Consider the following 10,398-nt stretch of genomic DNA (forward strand, 5'->3'; position numbering starts at 1 on the left):
TTTTTATCTTAGAGATCCTTGTTACGAAGATCTGGTTGCACACTGAATATAAAACATGAACCCTCACTTTAGTTTTTCACCCAAATCACATATTGAAGTAAAAAATATCTGCACTAAAAACTCAAGACATGAGAACTGGTGTTCTCGTATCGGTGGTGTGAGAAACTGAGGCACAGAGCCAGCCATGTCAAAAAAGAGCACTGCATTTTAGCGCTAATTTTAGTCAGCTTCATTTTTTGTTGTTTTGTTTGGTTTGGTTTGTTTTTTTTTCTAGAAATTTTATATTTTTCACCCTTGCTTCCTCTGAATTCACCCATATAATCCAGTATATGGGTTGTTACAGGCACTCAGCACTGCACATCCCTGCAACTCAAGAGCAGGGTAAACTCAAAGTAAACAAGAATTAGTAAAACTTTAGCTTCCAGACTCTTCCCCATGGTGAAGTTTGCAGGCTTTCTGAAGTTTACTCTTAAGCCCTCAGAGATAGTTCAGAAACAAAGGAAACCCACCATCACACAGAAAAGCAGGCTGTCCATGCACCTCCAAAAGCCACACACTGTAAAACCTGGGGTGATATCCTAAAACTTCAGTGGAAGCTGACAGTATTTTTAACAAGTTTAAGAAGAACTATAAAACACTGCATATTCAGAATGCATGACAGTTAATTACCCCCAAAACACTACCACTTTAGAACACATTTCAGTTAATAAAAGGTACTAATAAATTTCACTATATTCTCCTCCACCTGTGTCAAAATACAATTCTTATGCTCATCTCCTATCCATACACTTCTTGGCTGCATGTCTGGGAGACAAAAGGAGTAACTATCTAGCCACCAGTAATTTCTATATTGTCTCAAAGCTCAAAAGCATTCAAAGAAGCAGATCAGAACTTTTTTGAATGTTTTCTGGTTGCAATTTTGGGTACATGGAGGTGTGCCCTCTGCTCTGGAAAATGAAAGCAACCGTATTAAAAGCAGTTCAACTGGTCCATTGCTCAGCCTCCAGTCTACCCACTGCAGTGACAAAGGTGCAAGAAATGCAATCTTCACATCTAGCTGTCCCACAGTGGATGTTTCTTTGTAGCCCCAGGGAGCAAATGGTTTTAAGTACATGGCTGAACACCCGGTATACATTTCTATCTTCATGTAGTTTCTGTCACTTTTTATCCATTTTTAATCCTGCCAGGCTCTTTGTCTTAATGGTATCTGATGGATTTCCCAGGTTAATTATGTACCATGTAAGAAAATATTTTACTCGTATCACTTTTAAATTCATTGGCTTTTAGTATTATTGTACAGCACCCCACTTCCTCTTGATTTATGGGAAAGGTTAAATAGGACTGTCTGACTGACCTCTTCTGGCAATTCACTCTCCTATATACTACTAACATATCACCTCTCATCTGTCTCTTAATCAATTTAACTTTCCCTCATATAGAAGATCTGCCACACCTCTTATACCTTGCTCTGTCTTTCACTGGATGCTCTGTGTATCCAGTCTGCCCTTTTAAACAAAACCCGAAGTATTCAAGGTGAACGGATCCTTAATATTTTCATTATTGATCTCTTTTTCTTAAAAGAATCGAGTAGCACATTTGCAACAGATTGCTCCTATGCACTGAAGAGCTGTCCCTAGTGCTCCCCACAGACTAGATTCACAAGGGAATTTGGGGAATTAAATGTTACTTCTGGTCCATACAGAGAATATATCAGTGCTGCTAGTTTCTCCCTTGTGGCTATCTTACCATGCAGCTATCCAGATTTGCATCAGCAGCTTTAGCCACACAACCCTGGCAGCAGCAAGAGGACGGAAAGCAGGGTGGGAAGAGACTGCCCAAGACTGCTCCTGTGCTGCAACCCAGAGCAAGATGAGAGAAGGCAAGGTGGAAAGACTGCTCAGGTCTCTTCCTGTGTTATGACTCAAAGCACTGAGAGCAGGAGCTACTGAGGGATGTTTCAGACTCCCCACGGGATTAATCAAAATGTGTTTGTATGTATAACGACAAAGACAACACGCATGCCATATGTTCCGTATCCACCTCTAGCATACCCAATGTATATGCTTAACAAAGCAAAATCATCTACATGTGTGCGCTTTAGCTCTCCTTCCACTGGACACTGTTCTGTAGAGCCAATGGTTAACAGCAATTTCTTAGCAGTTGGGGTGGTGAAAGCCTGTCTTCTAAGTCCAAAATGCAATCCAAATCAAATCTTTTTGACACTTTGCAATAGCCAGAAAGTTCCACATTTTGACAGATTTTGTATTGTGTAAGCATGTATTCAGCATGGGAAGAAAATAAGTATGTGGGGATCAGATTGAAGGTACTGATACTTGCCCGAACCACTTTCACATTAGTTTCTGAGCCCCTTGTAGTCTTTGTGATATTGTCTTACCCACAGGACACTCATGGGAAAGACTGCTTTTGCCTTGGTTTTTCTGATGTTGCAAAATTCAAGTGAATCCTGTGTTGGCTCAGGCACATGGACCTGGAATCTACTACAAGATAGGCTAGGGTGCTACACAGTGAATCAGCTTCCTCAAGGCAGCTGCACTCTAAGACTGAATCATCATTGGCTAATCATGAAGCACCTAGGTGATGTTATACAAATAACTGTTTTTTAGTTTGAGATCCAGATTTAGCTGTAAGCCAAATGCAATTTCACAGATTTTGCATAGTTTCAGGCCATGCAGCACTGCAGGAATGTAGAACTGATGATTACCCTTCTCCATAAGACTCACTGTGAGTGAAGACTCACATTCAGTGAAGAACTTCACTGAGTTCAAACAAAACAACACAATAATGTTGGTTATTCCAGGTTTCCCAAGTGCTGCTGGTTGGAAAGCAAACTGACTTTCCTTTTGTGCTTATGACATGCTTCACCTCAAATGTGAGAACTGAAAGATAAGGCAGCTACCTTAAACAAACATGCCCTAAGAAGCAAAATACAAGCACCTTCTTGAGAATGGTAGTACTATTCTTTTTCACATCATATGTCTTTGAAGTGTAGATAGCCAAAAACATTGGCAATACTTTCCCTCTGGTGCTGCAGTTTTTGAGAGTATTATGCATATTGCAGATGCGGTTTTCTCGCACTAGATTGAAAAAAGAAATAATCTTATTAAAAATGTAAAAGGATTTCAGGGTTCTGTGCATACTCAGAGAAAAGAGAGATGGCAACAATAAACATGCCATCTGAACAACAAGGAAGGACCTCTGTCCCATGGGTATAATAGATGTTTTATTAATAACTTGCTTTTATATATTTTTCTCATTTCCCAAAACAACAGAGGTAAGGGGGGGAGGAATGGGCTCAGAAATCAAAACATTTCTTTGAGTGGACAATATGACATCCTCCCTGAAACACGAGGCTATGAACTAAGACCTGGTGCATTTACTGGGTTCATATTCTCCTGCCCAGGGTGCTCTTCTACCATCAGAACATCCCTGGCACAGGGACAAAGACTCGCCAATTCTCAAGAGTCCATCGCAGAGCACATTATCTCCAGCTAATAGATTAAAAATTGGGCCTTTTAAGTGGCTTAAGCAGACTCAGCACAAGCACTGGCAAAAAAATTCTAAGATTTACAAGTTACTCATTCTCTGTGATTCCTGGACAGGGTATAACAATGAATGAGGGAGGACAGAGACCTTTTTTTCCACTTTACTGAAGAAACAGAGCAGAAACTGCCACAGAAAACTGTATTTCTTTCCCCAATTAAAGTCAGCTTTGCTCTGTCAAGTAGAAGTCCTAGCAATAGACAAAGGAGAGAGATGCTTCTCTGCTCCTCTAAATACCTTTCACCTGAGCTTATATTCAGACCCTCAAACAGTTTGCCCTTATTTTTCACTCTTTTTGCTATTACATAAGTTTTCCTCATACACAGCTTGTATATATGAACCTTTTTGGAAATACTGATCCTGCAGTATAAATCCTCAATAAACTGGTTTCTCAAATAAAAACCCAAATGGCTTTAAGGAAGCTAGGCAAATACAGGGGAAGAGGGGTCAGGGACATGGAATGTATTCAGGCAGAAAGAGCCTAAAATAAATTTAGTCTTCCATTTTCTGCCAACATATACAACCCACATTACTATGGAGCAATACTTGGTTTTTGGGTGGCCTGCCTGTACAGATTCGGTCTTTGCTACAGAAAATAGGTGCTGCTCGAAGAGGTTGTCATCTTATTAAATGCAAAGAAAGATGAAGGCTTTACCTCAGAAGCAAAACCATTTTTCCCTAAAATCATCAGCAAACACTTGTTAGGAAAATATTGCTTTGAAAAAACTAGTAAAAAGAAGTGAACCTTGAGACCCTGTCTGCAGGACCAGCAAGGACAGTGCTGCATGCTCTGCTGAGGCACCCTTCAATGGCTGGCATCACAAGAAACGATCTAAAAAGTTTTTCCAGGTTGAAGAAATTCATATTTATTCACATAAGGCCTTAATTACTTCATATCCCAAATAGTTTCGGCAAAGTCAGACCATGGATTTTACCTTGTGAAGGCCAAAACCTTTTAAAATCCTCATCTTATGTGTACAGTTGGATATTCATTCATAAAAGATTTTAAACATTTGACCCCAAACATGCCTGGATGGGGAAAGAATCTGTCACTCATATGTTAGTTTGGGATTCCTTTTTCTGCCTTAGTAAAAGTGTGCTTTGCAAGGCTACTGGGGTCACAAGTTGTGCTTCTTGCCTTTCCTGTAACTGCTCTCCTATGGAAGTAACCAGAACTTACTGGATAGAAAGGAAAAAAAGCACCTAATTAAGAAGCAAGTGTGCATCTGTCTCAGGCCATTTGCCAAGCATAATGTGGAGAGGGAGGGTGGGCAATTTTTCTGCTATTAGAAACTGCTCCTTTTGGACTCTTGTAGCATGGGTGACAGACGCCACACAGTCAAGTCTTGGGAGTTTCTTTGCTCACCTAATGATGAGGAATTTGTGGGATTTGTCAGAAGTTCATCTGACCATAAACATGCCAAAGGCTCCTGAGGTTTAGATGGCTCTGACGGCATCTCTGATTTACTTATTTAGACTTATACCATGCCTAGTTGTCAAAACACAGGTACACATACAAAATAGCAGATGGGTCTGACAATTATCTCCAGGAATCCATGGACAGGTTGTGTCAAAAGGAGTCCAGATGTGTCCTGTGTCACTAAGCAGTAGGAGCAAAGAGAGCATGGGAGAACACTGTCAAAATGGATAGACAGTTTGGCAGGAAAAATCTGGATCACTCGGGATATTTGGCACATTCCAGATTTTCTGATGCCCTCTAAAGAGACTGTACTTATGGAAGAAGTCTCCTGAAAACGTTAGACTGTAGCTTGATGAAAAAGCTAGTCCTGCCCTTGAATGTCATACTCCAGCCCTAGCCTATCTCCTGTATGGACAGGAGAGGAAAATATGTTACTATAGCCAGAATTGCAACTGCTCCCAAGTTTATTATTAAATACATGACATTATTGTGAAATTAATATCTTATTAATTTCACATGACACCCTTCTGATGTTATTAACAAGCAAGAGGAGGAAGAAAGAGGGAGGTAGCCAATTCCCTGTGTTGCTACATTGGTCTCTTGCTGAGTTGTGCATTGCTCCAAAAAGGAGCACCCTCAGCATCCTCCTGACACCACAGATGAAGCAGGTGAAATCACTGTCCATGTTTTCAATGAGGATAATGATTTTTACAGCCCTGGTCCATCTCCTAGAGTAAGAGCAATCCCAGTGGTAGAGATTTTCCTTATATAGTCACTGCCTAGTCAGTAAGGACCTGAGATGGATTTCACCATCTTTCTGGTGATAAAGGCACCTAGAGAGGATGCCATCTGACACTAAACCCCTTTTAACCCTTTTTGTCTCCCCACCACTTCATCAACCAAACCTAAAAATTCTTGAAGGGCTGGCTGTGAAATATCTGTGAAAGAGGTTCAACCTCTCAGAGAAACATCTTTGTTTAACATCCACGATGCTGGTAGCTGTACCTTAATTACTGTGCATACTGTACTGGTGACAGTAAATATTAGTGCTGTGTGCTACAGAACAAATATCCCTCGATGAAAAATTCAAACGGTATTGAGCTTTTCATTAGTGCAGTAATGGCTTTCTCACACATTTAGCTCATTTTTAACTCAACCTGCTAGGGGAAGGAAATGACATACTTTTTGTTGAATTAGACAGCACTGAGATTATATGAAGGTGCATATTTATATGCAAAGAAATGTATGCTACATTAATCTATTTTTATGCTTTGCAGTACGTGTTGATAAGTCATTTGAATGCCAAGATTCATTAGTAAATTGGGAGTGATATGGGTGGCCCTATGATAAAATAAAATACATGTATTTCATTTAAGAATTCAAAAAATTTCAGTACTTCTGCAGAATATCTTAGAACAATAACTAGGATCATACGATCTAAGGATTAAATCTTTGGACCCTCTTTATAAAGGCAATTTTGTATCCACTGAATGCACATTAGTAGTACAATCTGTCCCATACTGCATTGTTCTATCATTTCTCTATGGATCATATTAGTCAGTGTCCTGTTAACATCCATTTTACCATACTGTCATAATATTATATTTAAATGAAATCTGGCACTTTTGGGGTCCTGTGAAAGATGAAAAAATGGGTCTCCAGCAGTCTTCCTCTTAGATATAATTGAAAAAGAGGCAAGCATGAGGGCATGCTGTGATTCACGCTGCCAGAGAGTGATCTGGAATCATTCAGATGATGAGTACATAGAGAATGCCGTGCACAGAAAGATGGCAATTTGCTGTACTAATGTTTTGAAAATGAAAATTTCTAGCTGTTTTGCAGAGAAGCTTAGTAGGAAAAGCAGAATTAAAAATAACAGTGCTAACAAAAAAAATCTTTTATAGTCAATCCAGATTATTTCTGTTGGTTTTGGAAAGGCTGCACTGCAAGAAATGTATTTTCTCGAGAATGGTGTAAAACATAAATAAGTATAAAATACAGGAAATGGAAGGAAAACATCAAATGAAAACATTTCTCTCCCTTTCACTGAGGATTAGTTATACAGAAGATTCCAGAGACACCTTCTGGGTTCCTGAAACAGAATCTCTGATCCTCACTGTGGCCACTTAGCCACAGGGATGAACACCTACACACATTCCGTACTTCAACCCCATAAGACTTTCTGCCACCAAGCAGAAAGCCAAGCTATCTAACAAGCCCCAGCAGGAATGAAAAAATACTTCTCATTCTTCCCAAATAGATTACAACTGATGATATCATTGTTCTATTCCTTCAGTGTTTCCACTGAGCATTAGTACTAACATACCAAACAAGCACTTCCAACCTTGCTTTAGTATCCATGTTTTCAATATTGGTGCCCAGTCAGTATTTAAAAGTTATTATTTATTGTTGTTGTTGTCCTTGTTGTTTTTTTTTTTGTATTGCTGTATTGTATCGTTTTGACTAGCTTTGTTCTTGATATCATCATTTTTTACTGAATGAAGCAAATTTATACTATGTCCCTTTCTTAAGGGTTTTGTTGTTAAGGACTGCCAAGTCCATGCAGCTGGCCTGTCCTCAACAGAATGACTCAGCCACCTGACCTGAGTCTTCTTTCAGAAACTGAGCCCATCTCCTGCAAAAATCAAACCCTGCCTTTGGTCCCTGTTTCAGCAGGGATGCAGTCAGAGACCTGTGGAGAAAGCAGGGCCACAGGGCTCAGTTCAGCCTTACGATGTCCAGGGGAACACTTCCTCATCAAATACATGAGAAAATTTATTTTAGTCACTATTCTCTGCAGAGATCACACTGTATGGTAATGACTCCTGTATCTGCATGTTGGAACAGACACAATCAAATTCAGTGCTGTTCAGCAGGCTTTAAATGTCCTTTAATATATGGTACATCATCCACATTTTTGCCTTTCATTTTGCAGTTTAGTTCATCTTGGTCACCTAGCTAGCCCTTACCATCCTCTGCATTTATTGGTGACATTTTTAAAACATTGTTTCTTGTTTTCCTTAATGTATCTGTTTTTCCCATTGCTATTTAAATTTTTATATGTCTCTGTACACTGAAACAGCCAAAGTGTGATCTTTCCAGCAGAAAGGAGGAGACTCCTTTACTTAGGAGGAGCTGCAGGAATGTATGTGCTTTGCAGGGCTATGAATGACCCAGAAATAGATGGATCCTGGGAAAACAATATTAAGTACTCAGACAGGCAATTTAATGCAAGTCCAGGTGAATGGGGAATCTTCAAGAAACTCCCATTGAGCTGAAATTGGGACCATTTTTATAGCTTTCAGTTTTGAGGTCACAGTCACCCGAACTGGAAACTCAAAAATGACTTCAAAAAGGCAAATGCTAACTAGATTTCACACTAGATTTCATTTTACTTGGCATTACAGAAAGAATGCAGGTATTAAATAGACAGTTTCCTGTATACAATAAGGTTAATTAGTAGCAAGGGATGGAAATCAGTGTAGACATAACTCTTTTAGACAGGTATCAAAAATAATCCCCTGATCCCTACAGACCCCAGCTGCACACAAAGAAGAACAATATAAAAGATTCTTTAAAAGAAATTTTTCAAACATTCTCCAGGTGTCCCAGCTATATTTAAATAGGCCCATGGCCCCATGTGTACTCCAACCCTTTCTGCTCTACAGTTCCCTTGCTCCAAGTTAAATGAGCAGAGTACTTGCACAGAATTTTGAGGTGCAACATAAAGGATTTCTGTACAAAGAGACTGGGATTGCAAACCGAGACAGACAGGAGAACAAAAAGAAGAATATATTCTGGACTGAATAGGACTTTCCTAAGCTCCTTATCAATAAGGTTAATAAGGGTCCATGCAATTTACTGATCACAACGATGCAACTGGGCTGCAGCTATAAAGGAGCTACATAGATACTGGGGTTTAGTGATTCTCATGGCCCACCACATTAAAGTCGCTTTACCCTTCCCCTGTCACCCCACTCAAGAGAATGAACTCTAGTCTGTGTGATTGGCCTCACTAAAATCCCTGGTCTGCTATTACGCTTCTACCTGCCCAAGTTAAGCAGATTAATAATTATTTTCTAGAATTTGATCCTCCGGTCCCTTTGTAATTGAAGCAGTATTGCTCAGATATTTCTAAAAATGTATTTCTGAAAACTACATTTCCTTTTTTCTTTCATTTAATTTTGTTATCCTCAATCATATGCATGATAGAAAAAAAAAATCCAAACTTCTATCTCCTTTATAAAATACATGTCATATCAAAAAGGTGACAAGAGGGGGAAAAGTAATTAGTGAGTTCACAGAGTTCAGTAGAAAAGTTAAAATAGAGTAACACATTACTTTTTATGTTAAGATTTCACAAGACAAATCTTGCCTGTGTTTTAATTGCATGTGACCCTGGCAGTCCCACTCTGAAATGAAGTGCCGTAAAATTAAAGATGACAGACGCTCAAAACAAGTCTTGTGATCTTGATTAAACTACAAAGACCACACTTTCTCTCTGCTGCAACTCAGATATGATGGGCTGTTTTATTTGGGGAATTGCTTCATTAATACTTTCTTTGACTAGACATGTTTATTATATAAAAAAAAACCCTGAATACAGTGATATCTTGCATAGCTAAATAAAGTCTAAAAGACAAGTAAAAAAATTAGAAATCTTTAAATAACCTCAAGACCTAAATGCTTTTTTTAAAGATCATGGGCATTTGTGGAAGGAGGCACGAAGCACGCCTGTAATATATAGCACCTACTTTGAAATGTACAAGTTTGGAGTTGGTTTTGGTTTGGTCGTTTTGTTTTTTTTTTTCATAATTATGTCTGTAAGAACAAAATTGATTGCTCTGGGAGTATTATCTGACAATTATTTTAAGTTAAACTTCCACAAGCCAGAATAAAATAAAAATAAAAAAGGGGGGGAGGGGAAAAAAGTAAAGCAGAAAATAAAAGGTGGCACGTCTTTTTCCAATGAAATTCTTGCTAATTTTCAGAAATGTAGTGAAGATAACCAGGTGCAACTGGATATGTGCAGACTTCCACATCTGTAAGCCTACAGAAATCATGTACTTCCAAACTTGCTCTTTTTCTATCTAGACTTCGTTGCTAAAGAACCTGAAGGATCATATGCACTACTTTAAAATTCCTAATTTTTTTCAGATCAAGATATGAGGAACGTTTGGTTTTCTGTATCAATTGTCAGTTCAAAGAATCAGGACTATTTGTTAATCAAGAGATTCAGTGGATCAGTGTTTTAACAATGTTAGCCACTAGTACCCTACTACTGCTGTCATTTTCACCAGTGTGACAGGGATATTAGGGCCTTACTTCATTCATAGGAATAGAAAACAAACCTTATTAACAATAATTTACTTGTCATTCAGGACTGGGGCACTAAACCATCAAACTTTGCAGGCACA

This window comes from Neopsephotus bourkii, unplaced genomic scaffold (genome assembly GCF_033783945.1).
Source record: "Neopsephotus bourkii isolate Nb327-2 ecotype Australia unplaced genomic scaffold, CSIRO-AGI_Nbou_v1 NB_1181, whole genome shotgun sequence".
NCBI classification, from domain to species: domain Eukaryota; kingdom Metazoa; phylum Chordata; class Aves; order Psittaciformes; family Psittacidae; genus Neopsephotus; species Neopsephotus bourkii.